General features: G+C 33.3%; 1 protein-coding gene and 1 non-coding gene across 2 annotated transcripts in view; one reads left to right on the top strand and one right to left on the bottom strand.

Moving 5' to 3' along the window:
• GPC5 (glypican 5) overlaps nucleotides 1-25,678 on the bottom strand; it is a 1,503,836-nt gene that overhangs the window by 262,711 nt on the left and 1,215,447 nt on the right. The window lies entirely within an intron of this gene.
• On the top strand, nucleotides 24,651-24,783 carry LOC126016556 (small nucleolar RNA SNORA51). The gene has a single exon (XR_007498350.1). It is a non-coding gene; the product is annotated as a small nucleolar RNA SNORA51 (small nucleolar RNA).

Here is a 25,678-nt window from a genome sequence, read left to right as displayed (position 1 = left end):
AGAGAGATAAACACAGAATAGTCCCACTCATTTTGGGTTTTAAGAAAAATAAAAGACATTATTGTGATAATACTCAGAAAAAATAGAGATGAGGGCTGGAAGGTCTAGACCCTGATATGAAGTTTACCATAAAAATGGTGAGTTCAGTTAGAGAAATAACTATACTGACTACTACTTTGACAATGGTAGTGCTAGAAATAAAATGTCTTGAATAAAGGAAGGGGGGGAGATGGAGGGCATTGGTAGTAGGAGGGTAGGTGTTCTTTTATATATATATATATGTGTATAATATATATATGTATAAGTATACATATATAACTAAACCCCAACTACAAACATGCTTGTAATATTGGTGCTTAAATAAAATACTTATAATAAATGCTAATGTAGTAATTTTTTCTAACGGATATTATTAAAATTGTCAGATGATGAAAAGGAGAAATTGAGTTCCACAAGAAACTTCTGTTTGAGTGGAATTAGGATGAGTCACCCTAATAGCTTATATATATTAAACCAAATCTTTTTAAACCATCTACCAGTTGGATTTTTTGGTCATGGCTTTGCTAACTTCATTCTTGTATTTATTTATTTTTCAGAATAACTACTTTTAAAATCACTTTATTTTTGTATTATCATTTTAGTTTTTCTATTAAATCTGACCTGCTCAGGTCTTATATAGGGTCCTATGCTCATGGATGTCTCTTAGAATTGCTCAAAGAAACATATATAGTGTCAGGTATTGAACCTTGGTTGGTAACATTTTAGGCAAGCTCTTTATCTACTGTATTTTCTTTTCATTCTCAACACTGAACAAAACTGAGAAGTATTGTCCATTGAATTGAAATTGATTATTTCAATATACATCTCAGTCAAAGTACAGCTGAAAATTATTTTATGGAACTTCTATTTCTTTTTTATGCTTTAAATATTTGTGAGAGTAGACATAGGAGACTCTTGCCACACAATTCTATATTTTTGTTCGTTTGTTTGTTTTTGGTCCACATCATTGACTCTCAGGTACTACTCCTGGCTATGATCTCAGAAATTGCTCCTGGGTTGGGGGACCATATGGGACGCCAGAGGATTGAATTGCAGTCTGTCCTTGGCTAGTGCTTGCAAGGCAGACTCCGTGAGCCCTGTGCCATGGCTCTCGCCCCTCAATTTTATATTTTAATGTGACTTGTACTGCTTTGATTTAGACAGACAAGTAGGAAGGACACTTTAAGGGCATATGGCTAGGAGAAAGACTAGTCAAGGGAACTAATTTTATAAGATAAAAATGCCCATTAAACAACAAGATCACAGCAAAAATGGAGAAAAAATAATTTTAAAATGTTTGTAAAATACAGGTGTTTGACTTATATAAGCCCAATCAAAATGACTGACAGGCCATAAAGTTAACCAAGTGTAGGTTTTAGAGAAAAACATGCACTGTTTGGATCTCAAAAATATTGTTTCCAACTTTACCATGAATTCTGAGTTGGCTGCAGGGGATGGTGGGAAAGGTTCGTAGCTCTATCATTCTATGAACATAAAGGAAAGTAAGTGAATTTAGGACATTGTGGAAAGCTAGAACTCTATTTCTGAGACCTATGATGTCAGCAATGGGGCTGTGAAGAAAAAGAGCATTGTCCTCAGGTTTAAGGTTTTGTCCAGAAAATACAACTTTTTCCTTAGCATATAAATTCCTGAAATACTAACACTCTTAATATTTTAAATAGAACAATTACACTTCACAAATATGGAATGATGAATGTGGTATTTATCTAGTCCACAAAACACTAATTCCTAATTCTATGTGAAGTATGCCCTAGCTCAAATTCATATAAGTGCAAAAATTTTATTAAGTCACCGCAAGCTTAATTACCTTAGAGTATAGTTGTTTGCTTTAAGAATGAAATTAGTTATGATATTTGGCAAGCAATGCTTAAAAACTATTTATTTGTATTGGAGGAGGACATAGTTTTATAATATCAAAACATCATGAATTACTTACACACTAGCAATTTTGTGGTATTTAAGAAGCAAAAAATTCTTTCATGCTATAAAACTAAACTGGGGGTGGAGGGGAAAAAACTAAAATGGACTAAGATATGATCTAAAATATAGGACATAAAGTTATAGGAATAAGGTTCAATTTTGTAGAGTAACGGTGAAAAAAATGGATCTTTGTGAATAAGAGAATATTGTTTCTGTCCTCAGAAATGAAAATTGTAGTACTATACCTAAATATATGATGTTTCTTTCTTCCTTGCTGCAAATAATTATTAATTCTCCAGACTTCGACAAAATACTCTTATTGCAAAAGGAAAAGGCAGGGGAATATTCTCTATTTTTTTTTACCATATCTTGATCCAGAGGTCAGTGGAAAATTTCACTGATATTAAAGACTAAAAACACTTATAAGATGGTTGTATTATTATACTTATCTCAAATCTACCAGAAATAGTTTGGGAACCATTTTTAAGCAGTTGTTTATCTAATATAGATGCACAAAACAAGAATTCACAGTTCTGGCTGTATTGACAAATTTTCTTGCACAAATAAATAGTTCTAGAATCCATGTTAATATTAAAAGAATATGAACTCTATGTTCTTCTAACCTTTTAGAATGAATTTAAAGATCATATATGTTCATTTATCATTTCATGGCATACAAATTTTATAGTAACTAACTTGCTCTTAAGGGTAACAATCTCCAGTGTGGTATGGTAATTCAGAATACTGGAAAATTTACCATCATTCATACTATACTTTTGATAAACTTACTGACCTCAGTTAGAAAATTTAATACTTTTGGTGGTAGAATAATAGTTAACTTTACAGATTATATAATTTGAGGGGGGAAACCTGATGCACTCAGGGGTTACTCCTGGTTAGGTGCTTAGAAAGTACTTCTGAATCACAATGGATATCATATGTGATGCTGGTAGCCAAACATGAGTTGGCTCCTTGCAAGATAAATATCTTTCCCAAAACACTGGAGATTAAGGCTGCCTGTGACACATTCCAGTCTCTCCTTATCACAGAACTGACTGGTCACCATACCTAAATTATTTATTTCCCTAAATAAAGCTGACTCCGTTATTTGTTTCTAAGTCAGTTGCCTTCACCTCTGCTACTCAATTCTCTAGTTCACCCTGTGCTTACAAAACCAAATGCACACATTTAGCATAACCACACATGGCTGAAAAATCCAACTCTTCACATGAGGTTTATCAGCCTTTTGCTAAATAGCAGTGGCTGACTTTCACCTCTAATAAGGGATATAAAATAAAAAACATAAAATAACAACACTATTTGCCTCTCTTCTCATCAATGATGCACTGTTTTGGTCCTTATCTCTTCATATCTAAACCTTCCCCATGAGCACACTTCACCCTCACTTGTCTAAAGAGTTAGCTCTTTATTGAGGATTTTCTTCAAAGATTGCTGTGCCGGTTCTTTTTTCACACTTCTATTTCCATCCATGGAACATACTGGAAATCATCCAATTTTAAGTTAGCACTCTTTCCTCCCAGGTGACAGGCAAAAGGTCTCTTCATGAAGCTAGGTTCTCTAAATGTCTGAGAACCCTTTCATTACAGAGGGATTAGCACTGGTGTATAAACAACATATGCCATCTGACTCAGTACACTGAACCACTTGTGGTATCCAAACTCTGCATCATGTTCTATGTCCATGGTGTCCCTTCAGCTGTGTAACATGTTGATTGGTTATTTTTCCTATTCCTATTCAATCACATAGATAACCATTATTCTTCTCTGTCAAGTCCTTGTGTGCTCACCTACCTACTCTAGATTGTGAATTACTTGATGGCCAATATTTTTCATTTTGTTTCTTTAACAATAACTAGAGAATAGCACACAGAAGACAAACATGCACTGAGGGATTCAATGAATGAATAAAAAATGTGATTGCAGCAATGTTCAGACCTAAACAGACTAATGGAGGATTATGATGTCATGCAAACTCTGGTAGGAACCTTTTCTCTAAATTATTGATATTTGTGAAATTTGGATGCTATTTTTATTTCAATATGTCAGAATTTTCTGATAAAGGTAAGTACTGTGTGTTGGAAGATCAGGTCCATCTTGGGTGGAGAGGGTTATGTTTGCATGCATGCGTGTGTGTGTGAGTATATGTGTGTATGTGTGTGTGTTTGTGTGTGTGTTTAGTTTAGAACCTTTCATGAAATTCAATAGAAACAATATCTAAGATAACTTTTAAGATATGCCACAGAATCTATCTGCAGGTAATAGGAAAAGAGTATGGACAAAAACTCTGTAAATACCAAATTCTCTTTTCAAATCAATGATTAAATTAGATGCATTTTCTGAACATTGGTGTTATTTGTATTAAATTTTCTAAATATGATGATACATGTTTATTTAGTGTTCAAGGATTTTATTTTCATGGTTATTGTGCTAATTTGTATTGAAACAGAAAGATCTATTCCATTCTGAGCAAAAAATTATTTCATGTATATGCTTTTGTAACTCTCTAATGGTTTCCTTTTCTGTTCTTCTATAGGGCTACAATGATTCTCATTCAACTTCCATCATGAGCCTCTTTATATTTATTATACTTTAAAAAGCCCTACAGAAACATCTGCCTTTTTGAGATTAAGAATTAGCCATGAGGGCTGGTGAAAAAACACAGTGATGTCAGGTCACTTATTTTGCATGTCATTAATCTAGGTTCAATCCCTGGAACCCCATATGGTTCCCAAATCCCCACCAAGAGTGATCATTGAGGAGTTAGGAGTTGTACCTGAACAGTGCTATATGTGTCTCAAACTTTTAAAATAAAATTAATAATGATTTATTCTTAGATATGTACCATCTATCTAGCCACTACTTTTTAATCTTCCTAATTTTTTTTGGTATCATGGCCTACTTCTAGCCACACTGGTATTTAACTCTTTCAAAAAATGTGCCAAACACCTATCCACACCAGACATGTGTATTTTCCCTACATTCTTTAGAAAAGCTTTTTTTTATTTTTTCAGTTGTCCACATAACCCATTCCCTCACTTGAATCAACTTGATTTTTTAGAGACATCATCTCACAGATAACGTGGAATTTTATCTCATGGCCTGCTATGTTTTCCATTGTCTTTAAGTGAGATCTATTACATGTAGATATACTTCCTTCCTATTTTCTATATATTTCCTCACATAATAATAAACAGTTCACATGATAAGAGATTCAGTGTGCACTAAGTTCACTTTATAACTGGTACAATATTTTCCAAGGGATCAGATGTGGGTCCTTGCTTAATATATTTCTGAAGGTAAGGCTGAGAAATGAGTGGTTTTTAATTGTAATAATATTTGTACAATTATGAAATATATTAAACATCAATAAATTGTACATTTTTAAATGGATAATTTTTGTCAGTTGAATGAATTGTATCTAAATAAAGCCATTACCAAAAAAATTAGTTAAGTAAAAACTGACACAGGATTATAAGCTTCGATAGTTATTTAATAACTTCAAGATTTTCATAGGAATTATAGGGATGTTTACTTATAAAAGATATATCTTTACAGTATAAATTGTTTATCAGTTCATGTTTGTTGGTATAATTGCTTGAGGCTCTATTTTAAAGTTGAACCATAGAAAGGAGTTGAATTGCTTGTGGATTTTTAAAAAATTATCACTTGAAATATCTACATATTTTTAAAGACTGGAAAGGGAATTTGAATGGTAAATTATGTCTTTAAAATATTTTAATATCATGCAGCTTGATTTGCAGAGAATCTCAGCACACAAACAGTTTATATTCAGGGAAATCTAATTGTTATATATTTCCAGTTAGCTGGAAACACAATTGCAAAACCTATTTAACTTCATCATTACTTACCAGATGTGACTTTTTAAAAGGTAAATTTTATTAGTAAATATCACCTGGAGATATGAATTATTTTGGAGACAAATAGTTATTTGTCAGGCTTTTCATGACTCATGATTATAAATAATTTTAACTAGAGTTTATGATTAAAACCATCCATGTCTTTTAGTTCCTTCCTAAAGTTAGCAGAACCAACTGTAATTCCTTCTAGGGAATCATGTATAGGTCACTGGTGCTAAATGTCTTCTTTGTTTTGTGAATTTGCCATGAACAAGAGCAAGGAGCCATCATTAGGCTGCTTAGAAAATATAAAATATAACTATAATCTATAGTTTTTATTTTTCTATTAAAAACTGAAGCTAAAATGAAATGCATACTTATCAATTTAGGAAGCTCATTGCACACATTCTCATTTTATTTTTCCACATACAACTGCCTCTTCCATAGCCTATGTGTTGCTATTTCCTGTCACATTTGTCATAGAAAGCCTACTTTTGTATTTCATTTCCATTTCCTTTGATTTGCCACATAATTTTCTCCTTGAAAATAGTGTCATTACCAAGCATGTGAACCATATTATCACATTAACGCAGCAGCTGCATTTCTACTTTGGACCTTCTTTAAATTTGTATATATTTATTTCCACATACTCTCCTCTGTGAGCTTCTTGGATCTGGACTAGTCTTTAATCATTTTTATGCCCCAGGGATCTCTTAGAGTTCTTTCCAAGTAGAATGCTGGGGAAAATAATTTCCTTTCTCTGTCCCTATCTCTTTCTCAGTTCAAAAGAAGTATACAGGTTATATTAGGGATCAGCTAACTTCATATTCTCAGTCTGATCCACCCTATGCATTTGCAAAGATCTATTCATCTCTGCCTCTCTCTCTCTCTCTCTCTCTCTCTCTCTCTTCTCTCTCTCTCTCTCTCTCTCTCTCTCTCTCTCTCTCTCTCTCTCTCTCTCTCTCTCTCTCCTCTTTTTCCTTTTAGGCATTGATTTGCAACACTTACTGAATCACACACAGCCTTTCAGTTTTTAATTGGGGGAGGGGGAGGCACACCCGATGTGCTCAGGAGTTACTCTTGGCTCAGCAATCTGCATTCAAATATCACTCCTGGCTCCAGGATCCAGGGACCAACTGGGATCTAGGGTCTTCCGCATGCAAGAAACGCCGTATCCACTGTGCTATCACTCCAGCACCAGCACAGAGTTCTTGTCCAGAGTAATCATTCCAACCGTACATATTTTAAATCAGCTTTTTCCCCCTGAAAGTAGCATCTCTAATTAACGCTAGTAGGCTCTGAGACAGCCTGTTTCTAGTGAGGCATGGTCATAGAGATGCCGTGGACTGGATTCAGAAGCAAGAGAAATAAGAATCTTTATCTGGTCCCCTACTCAATAGAATATCCTTGGTGTTCAGTTTTCCACCACCAGCGATTGTCTCTTTCAAGATGGTTCTGATATTGGCTGTCCAGGAATCCTATAAGGCTGCTCAGAAATTGTACTGTTTCTGTAAGCACTAGTGTAAGAAATCTGTTCTTTCCTCTCTTTTCCCTTCCTCCTGTCCTTACTTTTAAAAAGAAATTCTTTGCTTAAGCTTGTCCTAAATCATATGAGATCTTTATTTCCTGTTGCCACACTAGCCAGACATTAAAGAGTTCCCACTCTTTTGATGTAGATTAGTGGGAATGGAATGAAAGGAGTAATATGATGATTGTCTTGCTCATATCTGATCCAGATTCAATATCTGGTGTCCCATTTGGTTCCCCAATCTTGCCAGGAGTTATCCTTGAGTGCAGAATTAGGAGTAAACTCTGAGCACAGCCAGGTATATATATATATATATATACATATATTTAAAGTGTATATTAGTGTAATCAATATACTTATATTAATTGTATCAATATAATCTATATGCATATGATTAATTAATGTTATTAATTTTGTGTTGATTAATAATACATATTGATTAAATACATATCAGTACATATTAATATGAAATTCATATACCCCCTAATAATAGTAATAACTATGTATACAATATATTTCCATGTGTGTTTAATACATATATGTATATTTACATAAGCATATCTTATTTATACACAAGATTTTCTCTTATAAGTACCTAAACATCATCATTAACATAAAATACCAGTTTTGATTATAGAAATGCTACCTCATTGTCCAACCTAATGGGATGATTTGAGAACTTGTTTTTTTTTTTTTTATTTCGTTTGTTTTGGGACCACACCTGGTGACTCTCAGGGGTTACTCCTGGGTATGCGCACAGAAATCATTTCTGCTTGGGGACCATATGGGACACTGGGGAATAGAATTGAGGTCCGTCTTAGATCAGCCAAGTGTAAGGCAAACGCCATATTGCTTGCACCACCACTCCTGCCCAGAGACATGATGGAAAACTAACCTCCCATCAATATATTTGGAATATGTCACATGTTTTGGATTTGATTCTAGACAAAACTTTTGCTGAAAACAGGTCATTCCTTTTATGGTATATATTTCTTTTTTCATATTTCCATGCTTAGCTTATCACCTTTCTTTCATCCGAGTTTCTTACATTTGCTCCCTGCATTATTCCTTAAATATACACACAGGTCAGACATAACATTTACATTACCACTTAAAAATGTACAGTTCTATGAAGTGGATAATATGACATAAGTCTCTTTAATTCTCCATCAAGGCCAGTCCTTCAATATAGGAAAAGTTGTTGAACTATGTGCTTTGCTTTATTATTTGAGAATATTCCATTCTCTTTTGAAAAGAAAACACACAGTACAATGAAACTCAAAACTATGAAACTTAAATAGAAATAAATCTAATATCTTATGAGAGACACAAATATCAAAGCAGGGGTTAAGTATGCATGTGAATATTTGATACAAAGGAAGATTCAGTAGATGAAAGAGGAGAAAATGGAGAATTTTAACCTATGTTATAGTAGCATGAATTAGACACTAATGTATAAGACTTTCTCTGCTCACAGATGTCAGCCTTAATATTACTACTCACTTATGACATGCATGCATGCTTTATACATGTGAGACCTGAGTTGCATCTCTGCATTGTATACTAAAAAGAAATGATAGAGCCAGAATGATAGTATATAGTCAGTTTGGACACTTGCCTTGCATGTGTCTGATCTGGGTCTCATCCCTCATAATTTATATTATCTCTAGCACCTCACCAAGAGTAATTCTTGAGCGCAAAGCCAAGATCAAGCCCAGAGCACCACTGGTGTGCCTCCAATCCCCTCAAAAGAAATGGTAATTACATCTACTCCTGTTCAAGAACAGATAGCTGAGCTTGTCTGTGGTCAGATTTTTTCTGATTTTCTCAAAAAAAGCAAGTTTCATTCAATCATCAGTTCCTCTCCAAATCTGTGTCATTCTAGGCATGAGTGGTGTAATATTATGTGATATGAGGTGATATAAGGTGGCATGCTGCAGTTTTGTCTGTGTGTGAGAGAGACAGAGAATAGAAGAGAGAGAGAATGCACTATAGTTATAACATGGTTTCTCAAATGACTAACGCAAATGTGGGTGGCAAGTCTACAAATCAGCTGGAGTGGGAATTAGTACTTGTCTTTCTAATAAGGAACACTCATACTTGGCTCTGGAATGCTCATCCCTAGGTCTCTGTTCCCAGAGCACTGAAGGTGCTTTGTTTTTGTTTCTGTGGGTTATTTTATTTGGGGGGACACTTTGGATTACAAACAAATCTACTCAGGACTTTCTAGTTTTGTGCTCAGGAATAACACTTGGTGATTCTCAGGATTACCAGGGTCAACTGCTTTTAAGGCAAGCACCCTTACAGGCTGTACTTTCTCCCCAACCCCAAGAAAACTAGAGGTCAAAGCAGATTTAGGTCAAATTTCAGCTATTTGGTATCTTCAATGTTAAGATATTTTATGAGTAAAATGATTTTTATGGCATCAACTCATTATTTAATGAATGCACAGTATTTATAATTTTTGTTAGACTATGCATGGAAATACTTAGGGCTTAATTCTGGCTCTGTACTCAGCTCAATACTGGTAGAGCTTGGAGGATCACATGATAAAACCAGGAAGTGTACCAGGGTTGGCTGCATGGAAGACAATGTCTTATCTACTATACTATATTCTATCCCCAATGTTTAGAATCTAAAACATTCAATTATTAATATAGCTGGTGCCTATTGAGTTCCAAAGAAGATATAAAATATCATTATAGTTAGCAATTTATTGCTTCATTCATTATCCTTCTTTCAATTTTTCTTGTGACCAGTATCATATTTTGCCACTTATTTTGTCTAGTTCTCCATTTCTTATTCTATTGAATCTTGGTTTTGTTACACTATGATGTCAAAGGGTTATTTTTATATCTGCAAACACAGAAAATTATACCAACTATGAAAGGTCATTGACAGGAATACACACATATAGACAAATATATTCATATGTCTATATACATAACCATATTTATATTTTTCTTATTATATATGGGATATATTTATCCTGTATAATGTGTCAGCTCTGAGTTGAAAGAAATTTCTTTACCTGGGTAATGGTGAAATCATAGATCTTGCCAACTATTTTCTAGATATACCTTCATAGATAGTCTAAGTAAAGGGCATCAAAATCTCACAAGAGAAGCATTCAAGGAGAATTTTTGTAAATAGGATATGGATTTTAATATAATGTACCAAGGTGACTTTGCTAATGGCAGGTGAATAGAGTAGGTAGCTATAATTTTAGCAGTGTAGATGAAATGATAGAGCCAATCAGATTGAAAAATTGCAAGTTAAAAATCTTTTTTGTCTGTTTGACCTATTTTATTTAGAAGTTGACCTCAATTAAATTTTTGTTTTGTTTTGTTTTGTTGGTTTTTGGTCCACACCCATTTGACGCTCAGGGGTTACTCCTGGCTATGTGCTCAGAAATCGCTCCTGGCTTGGGGGGACCATATGGGACAAAGGGGGATCGAACCGTGGTCCGTTCCTTGGCTAGCGCTTGTAAGGCAGACACCTTACCTCTAGCACCACCTTCCCAGCCCCTCAATTCAATTTTTCAAAGCATTTATTATAGTGAAGAATACTGAAGAAGATTGTGATATCATTCTTTACCTCCAAAATTTGTAATCTCAATCAAAAAAACAAGGTATATATAGATGAGAGAGGGAGATATTTCTACAAGGTGGTATATAATGAATGATTGACATGGGTTTCATGTATATGGATGATTGACAAAGATAAGTACAGGTAAGTTCTTCCATGAAAAAGATCAATGTGTGTTGGAATTATTTGAAAAGTTGAACTGGGTGACACTGAAATTGAGCTGGCTTTAATGTATTTTGAGGTTAAGGGATGGAGGGTAATTTCTGATATCAAACGGTTTGAACTATGGTTTCCTATCACATAGGGATTCATTAAATTATACTTTACTTGTTCTAATTTTTCTTAGAGTTACAGGGTTATTCATTTTTAATGCCTGATTTTCAGGCTCTAACATCAAAGAGAGATACTTAAGGCATGTTCTATTGCCTTAGTCCTGAGTACCTTGCTTAGCAGAAGTGCCACATAACTTCTCATTTCTAAAACTCTATGCATTTGCAGGGAACTTAGTGCAGTGGTAATGAACAAAATTTCTTTCATTTTAATTTATCTTCACAGTGAGAACTAAACTTTAAAATGTCTTAATGAAGAAAAAATTGTATGTGGCCACCCAGTCTATTTCTAAGTGCTGTCAGTCTTCCAATGCCCTCTTCCCATTTACATATCTAATTCTTTCCTGGCAGAAACAGATCACGGCATGATTTTTGCTGGAGGAAAGAAATGGTAGGTTTTGTAAAGCACAGTTAGGTCTCCAAGGGTTTGAAGTTAAAAATTAATGTTATAAAGAGCTATTTTATACAAATTCAGGCTAAAACTAAAATGAATGCGGGATATTTCAAAAAAGGATCCCGTAAAGGAATCCAGTGGAAAATTAAGAACATAATATATGTCCACATATGTACAGAAATGGCATGGGGAGCAAGGAAGCTGAGTAAGTAACTTGTCAAATGTATCAGTCTTGATTGACTTTCATTTTAAATTCATTTTGTTCACCACCACAGTATCTGGGGACATCAGACATTCTGTGCTATGGAACTGAAATTAAATTTCCTTTCTCCTCGCTTTAATTTTTTTGATATAGCCAGTCCTGATACCAAGCCAAGTTTGACGACAGATTGTATTTGGATACTATTTTAGGATTTACTACTATACTATATATTTAAAAGTCCCTAAAAGAATGGATCTTAAAATATTTTATCTCTGGATGAAAATTAACGATGTATGGTTACAGACAATCACTGAACTTAATTTGGTGATCATTATATTGTAGAATCAAATATTGAGTTCTTATGTTACACATTTAGTGTAATATTATTTGTCAATTATAACTCACTAATAAAAATTGAGAAAAATTAATTTCCCATGTGTCTCACATGATGTGTTTTATATTTCAATTGGTAGCACTATACTAGATTGGAGTATAAAACAGTTGAGAACAACTTTTGTTAATTAAATAAATTTTGTATCTCATCAAGAGCCTGAATCATATACCTCAATAAGGAGTTATTGTATATGTTATCACACACATACAAACATGTACCTTAAAAAGTTTTTAATTTAGACTGAAAGTAATTCACTTCTCTTTCTATCATAAGAAAAAAATGTTGATAAATGCCAAAAGGCACTCAGATGAACAAGGGACCAGGTTGTTAAGACTGGCTTGGAGATTTGGGGGAACTTCTGACAGACAAGTAGATAATCAGGTTCTATTTAGGTTAGTTTCCTAGGGCTGCCTTACCCATTCACCTCACACATGGTGACTCAACATAAATGCAGTGTTTTCTATCACAATTTTGGAGGGCAGAAGTTTAAGATGAAGTGTTGGGTGGGTCCTATTTCTCTGAAGTGGCTTGCAAAGACACTTTCCAACCTCTTGGCTCATGGCTCCATCATTTGTATCTACTTCCATTTCCCAGATGGTCATTTTCCTACTTGGGTTTGTGCTCTAACCTTTCACTTATTTCTCTTCTAAGGATACCAGTGACCACATTTAAGGATAACCTTAAGTTCAGAGAGTTTTTTCACGATGTCTACAAAGTATTACCATTTTATTTTTCCCTTGATAAATGTATAATAATTTAAATATTGATTTTAAGGAAGGTCACTTTATAGTTGCAGAAATTGAGATTTAAGCAGAGTTTTTACAAGAGCACTTTTAACCCGTTATAGAATAAAACAGAACATAGGAATTCATTAATGTTACCTTGTCAATGAGGAAGTGGAGGTACTAAGGGGAGAAAATGTTCAGGACAAATTGTATTACAGGGTGGAAACACAAAGGTTCTAAATTCCATGTAAACAAGTGAGTAAAATGCAAATGGAAAATAGGAGGGAAATTAAAGAAATCATAGTCACATAATTCTCTGATCAACTAAGTCTTTGTTCCTAATTTTCTCTCACTTCCCTCTTTTCTTCCCTAGCCCCAAATAAAATGCCATCATCAATGAGATTCATATCCAACCTCCGTGAAATGTAGAGCTGAAATGACACTCCCAATAAAAAAGCTTTTTCCTGAGTATTAGTGTTTCAAATTAAAAAGGAATCTCAAGCTCAATGACCGCAATTTTCCCAATCTGAGTGATGCGGTGACTTGGTTAAGTCAATGAACTGATGGGATCCCTTAGACCTACTTCTAGAATTATTGGGGGGGGGGGAGTAAACCAAAAAAAAATAGTTAACCAAATTCAAAATTTGGATAAAATATTAGGTTCTTCAAAGTAATCCCTAAAGGATCTATATTTCTCAAAGTCTATGGAACAGTCATCATGTGTATTTTAAATATAGGAATCTTCAATTGAAGATGTATGAAGCCATGAGTGAGAGTAATAACAATCGCATTAGAAAGGTCTTCCTAGGACTCAAAAGAGCAATCATGGAAAGGCAATTGGTCTGGAACCTCATGACTAAGGTCTGAATCCTGCAGATCTATCCAACTGTTGGAGAAGTTCACTGGTTGGCGGCAAAGTCCATTGGTTTGCCCGGACGAGTTCTAATCCCCATTCACCAGGTAAACAAGAAGCACCTTCCAGAATACAGACCAACTGGATGTGGTGAGAATGGGTAAGAAGCTGGTGATGACAAGAGAAGTCTTCAGTAGCCATGATGAATGACTGTTGAAAGGCAGGTATCCAGGCAGGGCTTTGGCTGCAAAGTTTCTAACGGACCACAGACCACAAGGCACCTGCTAGAGCTTAGCTGCACCAGTAACCCTCACACCCACCCTGCTGATTCCTGTGAAGAGTCTAGAAACATGAAAAACTCACGTTCTCCTCTAATGTCACTCTATCGCCCTCTACTGAAAACATGAGGCACTGTGCTGTTTGCTTAGGAGAAATGCTCCCAGGAAAGCAATTCATTATCACAGAGCAGGTATTGAAAAATGCATATAAAACTGTGAGGCAATAAATTGACAAATATAATAGGAGTTAAAGAACTAGTATCGGAAAATAAACATATAATCAAAAATAAGCTACCTTCCAGTCCCCGGAGAAGTGTAATGCATTTATATTACATGCTGAGCACGGCTTCTAGCTTTATCGTGATTGGAGTAATTAGTGTGCTAGTTAATGCTTAGCTAAAGCTCAGGTAGCCTTACAAAACTTTTTAGATCTGTTACATATTTAATGTTCACTGTAAACTTTAAAATTACCATTCACATCTGAGGAAAATTATGCATGCATTTTACTGACCATGATCAGACCCATAACTATAGTCTTTAACATGTGTAGAGGAAAATAAAAGCATTCTACTTGAACAAATTCCCTGATAATTTCAATAAAATTCCACCTCCACACATTTACAAATGGTCTCATAAAGTTTAAACATTTGGTTACAGAGTGCTACTGGTAAAATTAAATTGGTCACATCAAAGCCTATTAATTATTTTAATATTATTTTAGCAAGCGTCAGGTCACTAGAAACATTTTAAATGTGTTTTACCACTTGAAAAATGCCGATATCTGAATATATGGTCTGCCCAAATTATATCTTTTTGGGAGAAGAGATGCAGGGCCAGAAAACTATAATTCTGTTAATGGTTGGTGGAAGAGTTAGATTTTGCTATTAGTTGCTATATTTACTAACATTATTGTTAACTTTAGTTAGATATAGTTAGGCCACTAACATGGTCTTAACAGACTTTTTTTCCTATGAGACACTGAAGTTACATAGAGATACATGCACAAAACTCTCTCTATATATATCTATGTAACCTCAGTGTCTATCTATATGGCTTGATGCCACAACTGGCTATACTCAGGGTTTGTGTTTTCTGCTAAGAAACTATTCCTGGCCACGCTGAGGAACCATATGTGATATATGTGATACTGTGGTCAAATTAAAGGAAGATATGTGCAAGCGGTACCTTATCCTTGGTCCTATTTAAAAAACTATTGAAAATATAATATATTGAGTAGCAAAATTTTGAGAGAAGCATTAATATAAACAATAATACTTTTTATCATATTTCATATTGAATTTATTTATTTATTTATTTACTTATTTATTTATTTATTTTGGCCACACTGTGTGGCACTTAGAAATTACTTCTGACTCTGTTCTCAGAAATTATTTTTGTCAGGCTTCTGAATTGCCTGGGATTGAACCCAGGTCTGCTTGTGCAAGGCAAATGCCCTAACCCTGTGCTATCACTCTGGCCCATAGTCTTTCATACTTAAAGTATTGTTAGATCTTAAATTATCGTAGAAATTTTAATGTATTTTTTTTTTCAAAAAGAACCCCCCCACTAGTTTTATTCTCTCACAACCCCAATAGATATAACAGAATATATTTTATGGCCCCTAAACTCTCCAGCAAAAAAAAAAAATGCTGCAGCAGTATTTTGCTTCCAGCAGAGGAATCAAAATAGTGGTATTCAGTTTGTGCTCGAAGGGCAAAATTCCAACTAGCGAAAGGTAATGCCATTAAAAGAGGCCAACAAGACTGCTGGAAACTTATAGCCTTCTTGATGAATTCCTTTTGCCTAAGGAAAACTGCCTTTCTTTAGCATAGCATTTTTACCATTAAAAAAGGAGAGATGATAATCCTATTATTTGGTTACATCAGAACCAATACTTTATTCTGAAGAAAAATCAACACGTACTGTCTAATCATATTTCAAAAACAAAGCAAAAATAAAAACAAAAATATTTTTCTGTTTCAAATATCTGAATTAGAAATACCATGTTTTCTTGGGAAAAAAGAAAGCACTTGGTTTTCGATTTCTTAATTATGTTTTAACATTCTCAATGTAAGATTTTAGACTGTATTTTATTCATCATATTCAAGACATTGGGAGATATAATGGTGCAAAATGATTACCTTTATACATCATACTTGGTTTTTTTACTCGTAAGTCAGGCCAGAAAGCTAGGACAGGAGGCAAAGTAAAAACTCCTTTTAGTAAGCCAACCCCAAACTGATCCCTGACATTGCAAAAGGTTCAGAGCTCCCATTGTTATCAACTTTAAACTGATATTACAATGATTTATCAATTTCTTTTATAGTTTCAGTTTTACCATTCCTTTGCTAAAATAATCAGTAAGGCTATTTTACCTACATGGATCAGAGGTATATACTAAGTGAATTTGGGGTGGGGGCACACCCTGCTGTGCTTTAGGGTTACTCCTGCCTCTGCTCTCAGAAATCCTTCATTGCAGGCTCTGGAGACCATATGGGATTTCGGGGATCAAACTTGTGTACGTCCCTAAGCAAATTTTTAACATGAATGATAGCACATAGTTTTATATATGTTACAAGCATCAGCAATAACATATAAAACAATGATATTCCATATTTAGGTTAAGACTCATTTGCATTTAAATTACCTTTATAGCATAAAAGTTATCTATGCATGATTTGATAAACCAAAAGCTAATATTTCCTTCTTCACTTTTTATGAAGAGGGGGAAGTTTGTAGGGGGTACTTTGGGGCTATACTGATTTGTTGTGCTCAGGGCTTACTCAGGCTCCATACTCAGAGATCATTTATGATGGGGGTCACCATAATATAAGGGATTATGAGAGATCTAACTTGGGTCCACTGGAAGGCAAGTATTTTACCAATGTTCTACCTTACTGACCTAGGAAAAAATTTTTATTTCTTAAAAGCTTGTACTACTTACTTATCTTCCTTATATTTATTACTTGACTCCTCCAGTTCAAGTCTTTCAATTGTTTCCAGATTCATTTTGTTGCCAGGCAATGTTCATATTCCTTTTCTCCTCCTTCATGGTTATCTTGAGTGGTGTATTGGAGTTATGCATGGATCAGCATTTAAGACAATGTTCCATGATCCTCCTGGAAATTCTCAAGCCATCCTATTCTTTGAAATTCCTTCATTTTTGCAAATGGACAAAACCAGCCCCCTTCCAAATGCTATCTACATACTCTCTACTAGCACAGGGGAAGTTTTTGGGCTGGGATTACCTCCAAAACCTTAGACTCATTATACAACCATTTTTTTAAAAGAGCAAGCCTCAAAGTCAAAAGAAGCAGATGCATCACTTATTATCAACTGCACGCATGACTGATGGCCATTTGCTTGCCTCTGAGTTTTTGTTTCCTCCCTGATAAAGTTCACACAAATTCTGAACTCAGCATTTATGTGACTGTTGCTACAGGCAGCTCTAGCCTTCGAGACAAAAGTTCTTCACAAGCCATGCAAAGAAATGTTATAAAAATATTAGAGGACTTCATAGATGAGGAATTTCAAATTCAGACTCCTGAATTTTTGTGAAGTCTTTCTGTGCTGATTTTTTTTGTATCAATGTACTGGGCTTAATCTTGCCTTTCTGTGCTCTGTATCTAAGTCTATTCTGAGATTCTTTTGTGTTAGTTAATTAAATGAAAAGCTAGAGACATTTCTCAGTAGTTGAACATTTGTTTTACCAGTGTGAGGTCCTGGGTTTGATACTAGGCAACTCACACACACACACACACACACACACACACACACACACACACACACACACACACATACACACCCCTACATGCACACACATTTTAATTATATCGCAAAGGATATAATTTAAATGGAAAGTAGACAAATTGTTTACACTTGAATTATAAGACCAAATTTGCCAATGCTTTCAAGTATTTTTTTTCAATTGTTGTTATTATATGTTACTAAAGAATTTTAGAAGAAACAGATGGAGTTCTGCCTGCCCAGGGAAATTATTTTTAAAGAACCTCACTCAATACATCAAAAGGAAACCTCATTTCGAATCACAAATGGCTGGATCAGAATAACTTTCAAATGTTAATTTCTAATTGATAATCATCTTAAATTAATTATTTCCTTCCAGTTTGGACACTCTTTTCAAAGAATATCTTTGTATCTTTGGAAACGGTAGAAAATGGATAATTTGACCTGTACTTATCTATTTATGATTTTAATATTTGCTGGCAATGTGACATCATATTCTGATTTTGCCCTTCTTTTTTTTTTTTTGATAGTCAAATATTACCTCCAGCCAGCATGTAGAAAACAATGTCTTCCTTTAAACACATATGGTGAGAAATATGCAGATGGCAGCTTGCAGTCCTGGATAACAGCGCCTTGACTGTCAGCCCCGCTGTCGCTGAAATGGAGTCCAATTGAATAGCACAAATGAGCACAAGAATTAAATTGGAAACTGCAGGCTAAAATACTCTGCATTTGATCATAAAGTGATTATAGGAAGAAAAGAAACCGTGTCAAAGCCCATATTTGAAAATGATCCATGCTTCTAGTTAGTTCTCTGCATTATCAGTTCATAATCAAAGTAACAAAAAATCTAAATCAATTTTTAAAAGACTAGTGTTTCTCTTAGTTATGTTTTGTTTTTCTTGCAGGTACCACTGACATTGCAATTCTGTCTGCAAATAATCTATACTTACTAAATTGCATTGAAATTTTTTTTTGTGTGGGTGAGTAGAGTTTAGGAGAGTGGAGGAGGTGGTCCCCTTTCCTCCCTTCAAGTCAGAGCTTCAGATGCTATGATTCTTCCTGTACTGCACATCTGCCCAAGAATTAGTGGCTGACAGTGTTTCTGTAGCACAAATAAAAGCTTTCAGGATGAGGCCAAGATAAGGGTAGCTCATGAGCTTTATCTAAATAGCCATAATATATATTAATAGGAAAATTTGAGAAATGTTTTCTTCAATATGGACCTCATTAAGAGAGAGGTGCTAGAACAAGTCATAGTAGTCTGTATCAACGTAGATAGCATCCTTTAAAAGTGGGTAACAACAGGATGTACAATAAGATCCAAGTAGGAAATGATTGAGATAAACCAAAGAAATGCATAGAATATCTGATGGAGAGACATTACAGAACAATTAGAAGCCCCTATAGACACCATTCATGTGCCCATATATCTAAGCTCTTATATTCCACCTGCAGAGTCCAGAATATGGATTTTGAGTGTATTTGCACTTGAAACTTTAGCAAGTTATGAAATCTTTCTGGTATTGATTCCTATGATCCCAATTATGAAAGTTGCATCTCAATTCACAGAAATGGTAGCAGGGCATAAGTGAACAAATGCATTTCAAGTATTTAGTATGGAGTCAGCATTAAATTCTATCCTGTATTTTCTCTTTTATCATGTATGTCTGGGGTCAGAGCAAAAGAACAGAAAAAAATATTTGACTTGGATGAGGCAGGCATATGTTCATTTCTGGCATCCTATATGGTCCTCAGAGTCCCATCAGAAGTAACCCCTGAGCATTGCTGGGTGTGGCCAAAACACACACACACGCACACACATACACACACACACAAACTTTGCACACACATTGTAATGCTAATCACACAATGTTATGATTATTACATCTGATATTCTTTCAAAACTAACAGAATGTTGGAAAAATTTTCAATTACGAAATTTATAGTCTATGCAACTTAGAACTTTAAAAATTCATATATAGTCTCATAACATCTTCATTGCATAAACAAAGTAGGCTACAAATTTTCTCATAATTTAACACTGAATCAAAAAGAACTTTTATACTGAACTTATTATCTTTCTTTACTATTTTAATTCTATTTTGTATGGGGCAAATTATAGCCAGCATTTATATAGATATGGAACTTTCAAATAAAAATAAAATCAGCTTCTTCTGAATATTTTAAAGTTACTGTCAAAAAGCTGTCTTATAATTTTTCCAATCTCTACTTTAGTAGTTATATGCCAAACATTATTTACAGTGATATAATAAATATAAACAGCAATTTTTAATATTTTCTTTTCAAATTAAAGACTTTAACTTTATTTCACTATCTTTCATTTAGATTAGTTGCACTTATTAAAGCTGGAAGAAAAATTGTTGGGCTGAATTGTTTTAAAGGAGACCCAATACCATCTGTAACATTAGTTCCCCCTTTTCATGTCATCTGTATATTAAGTTTTTATGGTTTAGCACAGGGACCCTTTTTGAGAGAGACTATTATAGTGTGTATCACATTCAGAAGCTAAATCATCCTGACTTGTATTTAATGGGATCAATATGGGTTCAAATATCTGATTTAAAACAAAAATTAAGATAACATTTTTTGCCCCCACAAGCTGTCAGTTAAAAAGATTATGGTTTTTTTGCCCATGAGTTAAATAATGGTTTTAAATATATATTATTTAAAAATATATGTGATCAAATTTAACATGAAATGACATCAAATTTTAAGAAATTGTTGGCCTATTTAAAAAATTTAGTCATGAAAACAAGATTAAACTATTAAGGGGCCAGAGAGATAGCACAGCAGTAGGGCATTTGCCTTGCATGCAGAAGGATGATGGTTCAAATCCTGGTATCCTTATGGTTCCTCGAGCCTGTAGGGGGCGATTTCTGAGTGTAGAGCTAGGAGTACCCCCTGAGCGCTGCCGGGTGTGACTCAAAAACCAAAATAAATAAATAAAATTGAATTTCATGTAAGTTTAAAGTAACAACATTGTCCATTATGTGAGAATGCATGACACAGGCAAAGATGTCCTCATTCATGAAAGTAAATGGCAAGGAAGTTTCAAAGTTTTATCACCTTCAGCAATACTGTCCCTTCAGATGGTCGCAAATATTTTTCAATAAATAAATCTTAAAAGATCATAAAAAATGTAATGTAATCAAAAGATTTAATGTAATCAAATATCTGCTATTCCTTAGACTTCTGGACAAATTAGAATATTTTACAAGTATTTAAATAATAGTCAAGTAATTCCAAGTTGAAAGCATAAATTTAGCAGACTAGGTGCCTGGGTATTTAGCATATTATTTAGATTTTCATCTTTTGGTTTCAGTGTGGTTTTTACTGCTTTAACTTTTCAAATTGGGAACTTGAAGGCAGAGAAAAAAAAGGAATCAAGCAACTGAAGTATTCGTTCTTAATATTTATGTCTTGGAAAAGAGTATGTTTATGGATTTTTATTTACTGATATCACAGAAGAGCAGTTCATAGCATTGTAACCAGATTAGCTTGTAAACTAGGGAAAAGACTCAATGTTCTCAAATACTGTTCCATTTCTCTTTTCATGATGCCAGACTTTCAAATGCATTAGCATCTTTCAAGGCTATGATCAATACTTTTGAAACTTTCAACTCTTTTTGGCCCCTTAAAACCCATGGGTCATGATGTAATAAATTGGCAGCGACTTCTTATTTTCAATATTCCTCTGTTCAATATTCTGGTCTGTGTTGTATCCTTGATTCTTTTAGCTCCAAGAAAATCAGAAAGGGATTTAAAGAAGTTGGAAGCATGGATCTACTAAAGTATGCCTCTAAACATTTTAATTTTATGAGAATGTGGGATGCTGGTGATTTCTAAGATGAAAATCAACCATTCTGAGCATGAATTCATTTTCCTAGTCAAGAGGAACTTCAGTTGTTTAAGTTGAAATAAACTGTTCTAAGGGCTCAATGTAATAGATGTTCTATAGTATGACAATACAATTTCCATTTAAGCAGAACTTAATCCCATTTATTGGGTTTTAGTTCTTCCATAACAAGTTAGATTTTATTGCTTTGATTATACAAAGTACTAAGTGACTGAATAACAATAAATCTACTTAATAAAGTAGACTAAAATTAATACATTGAAAATTCATTAAAACAACTTAAAAGCATAGTCCATATTTGTGTCTTAGAGATAGACAAAAGTGTGAAATCTGTCCTGAGATGAGTTTAAAGTAACTTAAACTAAACTTAAAATATAAAGCTACCTTGTTAATATAAAGATGAAGTGAAAATATAATTCTTTCTGAAGTTCCAGAAAAAAAATACAAAAGTTAGAGAGGAATTTAAATCTAATGTTTGTTAAAAATAATGCAAACTTAAAAACACTTAATTGAAATAAATGTGAAATACATGTCCTTAAGAGTGTTGGAAATTTTGCATTCTAACTATGACTTCCAATTAACAGATAAGCTTTGGGTATCAGTTTTGGAGGTAAAAAGACTTTTTGTTAGAATCCTTTCTTTGAATTATAAATAAATTAACAATGCAATGAGTACATTTGTTTGCAGTCTGTACCACTGAAAAAGAAGTATGCTCATGTCATTATTATTTCAAGACAAGAAATATGACATTAAGTCGGCCTGGTTATCCTTTGCTTATATGTCCCTAGACTAAGATTTTTACCCAAGGTTATTTGATTTAAAAAAATAGAGTTCATAATACCAATAATAATGAGGCTTAATTAGAAAAAATTGTAATAATGCCTGGAATGAGGTAGGCACCAAATAAATGTTTGCTAGTATTAATTGGAATTCTAAATAAACTCTTTTAGAAGTCACAATATAACTGTGCAGATTTTCTCAAGACTATTTTCCATTACATTTTTTCTATGGCACTTAATATTGCAGACAAAAATTCTATTTTAATTTGGGAATAGTCAGTGGATATTTGTAAAACTGACGCTACTTTATGGGTCTTATAGAAGAAATAAGTGCAGTTATACTTACACGAGATTACTGCTTTACTCTTAAATGTGAATATATGAATACTGCTAAGGTAACATTTCTTTTATGTTTGGGTATCTAATGCAATTTCCCTACTGACTATAACCTTTATCTGATAGTATCCGAAACATTTATGATTTGGATGGTAAAGAACAAAAATAACTATACAGATTTAAACCAATTAGGAACAAAATTGTCCTCAAAATAATAGTGTTGTCTATACTGCACTGAAAGATAAACAGATATAATACAATTTCTACTTAATATCTGAATTTTAGTAGCTTTGCAACTAATGAAATAGTAAAGTTCTACTTTTGTAATTCCCAAATTAAGGACAGTGAGGAGTAAGACATGCTTTCTTCTTCCACAGAGGGAGACACAAAGGGAATCCTATGAATCCAATGAAACAATAAAAGATCTTGAATGCTCATTTACCTGCAAAGAATAAAATATCCCTTCTTAAATGGCCATTGAACTGCTAGCCTGTGAATGACATGTTTTTGCTCAGGTATCTAATATTTTACATGGTAACTGATTTAATTAAGAAATAATTATAATTATTTTTATAATATATATAATAATTATATTTAAATAAGTATAATATTTTATTTATATCATAAATATTTATATTTTATATTTATAAATATATTATATTTAATAATTTTTTATTAAAAAATTTATTTTTATTTATTTATAATATTTTAATTTTTATTTATTAATTATTTATATATTATAATCTACCTAAGTGCTTGGCAATAAGCTGTTAAAAATAGGAGAGGGTGTTTGTCCAAGAATCTGTCGATTTCTGGTGGGTTCTCTAGCCTAGTTGAATATAGTTGTTCATAATATGATCTCATGATATGTTGTATTTCTTGGGGTTCTGTTGTAATCTCTCCCCTTTCATTCGTGATCCTAGTAATTTGGGTGTTTTCCCTCTTTTTTTTGGTAAGTTTTGCCAATGGTTTGTCTATCTTATTTATTTTTTCGAAAAACCAACTCCTGGTCTCATTGATTTTTTGTATTGTTTTCTTAGTCTCTATGTTGTTTATTTCTGCTCTGGTTTTTATAATTTCTTGCCTTCTGGTTGTGGTTGGATTTCTCTGTTGCTGTTGTTCCAATTCTTTGAGGTGATCTTTTAAACTGTTGGTTTTGTTATTTTCCTGTTTCTTAACATAGGCCTGTAATGCTATGAGTTTCCCCCTAAGTACTGCTTTTGCTGTATCCCATAAATTCTGACATGTTGTCTCTTCATTGTCATTCGTCTCAAGGAATCTTTTTATTTCCTCCTTGAGTTTTTTGTGTGTGTGTGTGTGTGTGTGTATTGTTGTGGTATTTTAATTACTTTTTTCACATCCTTTCTCAAACTGAGGTTGGAAGCCTCTAGACAGGACTCTGCCTATTTTCAGTATATTTGATTTTTGATTGAGAAGAGGACATATTAGGTGATGGGTATTCCCCTGATTTAATGTGAATATGTACCCAAAATACTACAGTGAAAGATATGTAAGCCATTATGGAAAAAAAAGAAAATTGTGTTTTTAATCAGAAACTTTCTTTGACTTACATGTATTATTATTATATTAATTATATTATATGTTATGTTATGTCACTATATTATGTTATATTAGTTTACCTTATTATGTTAATCAATTTTGTCCTTTAAATGAATTCTTACTTAAAAAAAACAAAAACAAAAAAAAACAACTTTAGTTTGCCCTGAAGAAAAGAAAAAAATAAATAAAAGATAAAATAAGGCCTCCCAATTCTTACCACAGGCTGTGTTCTTTACACTGGCTGTATAGAAAGAGGAGGTACAGTAAAGGCACCCCATATACACCTCAACACAGGCCCCTTGCCGGGTATGTATTGTGAATTGGGGGACAAAAAAAAAATAAAAATAAAAATAGGAGAGTTATTTTTCCTAAAGTTTGGTCAATCCTCATATTTTTATTTTGAAATAATAAAGTGAGTAGTGGTTGACAATGATAGAAAATGGGTGAAAAATTAAATGCCTAATGAAAAAGTTCATTTAAGCTATTTTTCCTCAAAGGTAAATTTCTAGATGCCAGAGATATGTCAAAAACATAGATAAACGTGTTTAGAATAATAAGTATAATGAGTGTCAAATAAAGTAAAAACATCAGAGAAAATTTATCTCATGCTACCACAATCAATAAAATATGTCAACAGATATCATCATTATCAAAATAAAGAACTTAATCCTATTTACCACTTCAGATTTAAAAATAAATTTTTAATGTAAGTCAGATCTAAAATCTGATCTTAGCATATACCCAGACTAATATAACACAGACTAATTAATCAGCATTAGATTTAAATAATTATATTCATGATTTCTTTGCTCAAGCTAGAGATAATACATTAATCAAGTCTTTGTTCAACAACAAAAAAAAATGAACTCTATTCAGTTTAAAGTTAAACAGAAAACTGTGTGTAGGTAAAGGGAATAAATTCAAACAAGATGAATTCTTGTTAATTCCCTTTCTCTCTAATTATCTGTTATTTTAATTTAAAGAGTTGAAAAAATTCAAGTAAAGTAACATTTATTGGAGGAAGGACTCTTTATGTGAACAATGCTCATCTTATATGTGCTTATAATGCTTATATATGCTTATAAAGGTCATTTTTATATTAAAAATTAAAAATTATTATTTCTGAAAAATAATGTTTTTTTTTGTTTTTTAATTAATTATTTTATTTTTAGTTTTTGGATTTCTTTTTGGGGAGTCATCTTTGGTGGTACTCAGAGTTTATTCCTGG

Source organism: Suncus etruscus, chromosome 8 (assembly GCF_024139225.1).
Source record: "Suncus etruscus isolate mSunEtr1 chromosome 8, mSunEtr1.pri.cur, whole genome shotgun sequence".
In the NCBI taxonomy this organism is placed as follows: Eukaryota; Metazoa; Chordata; class Mammalia; order Eulipotyphla; family Soricidae; genus Suncus; species Suncus etruscus.
Note: the sequence above shows the minus strand (reverse complement) of the source record. Positions and strands in the feature narration are given on the sequence as shown.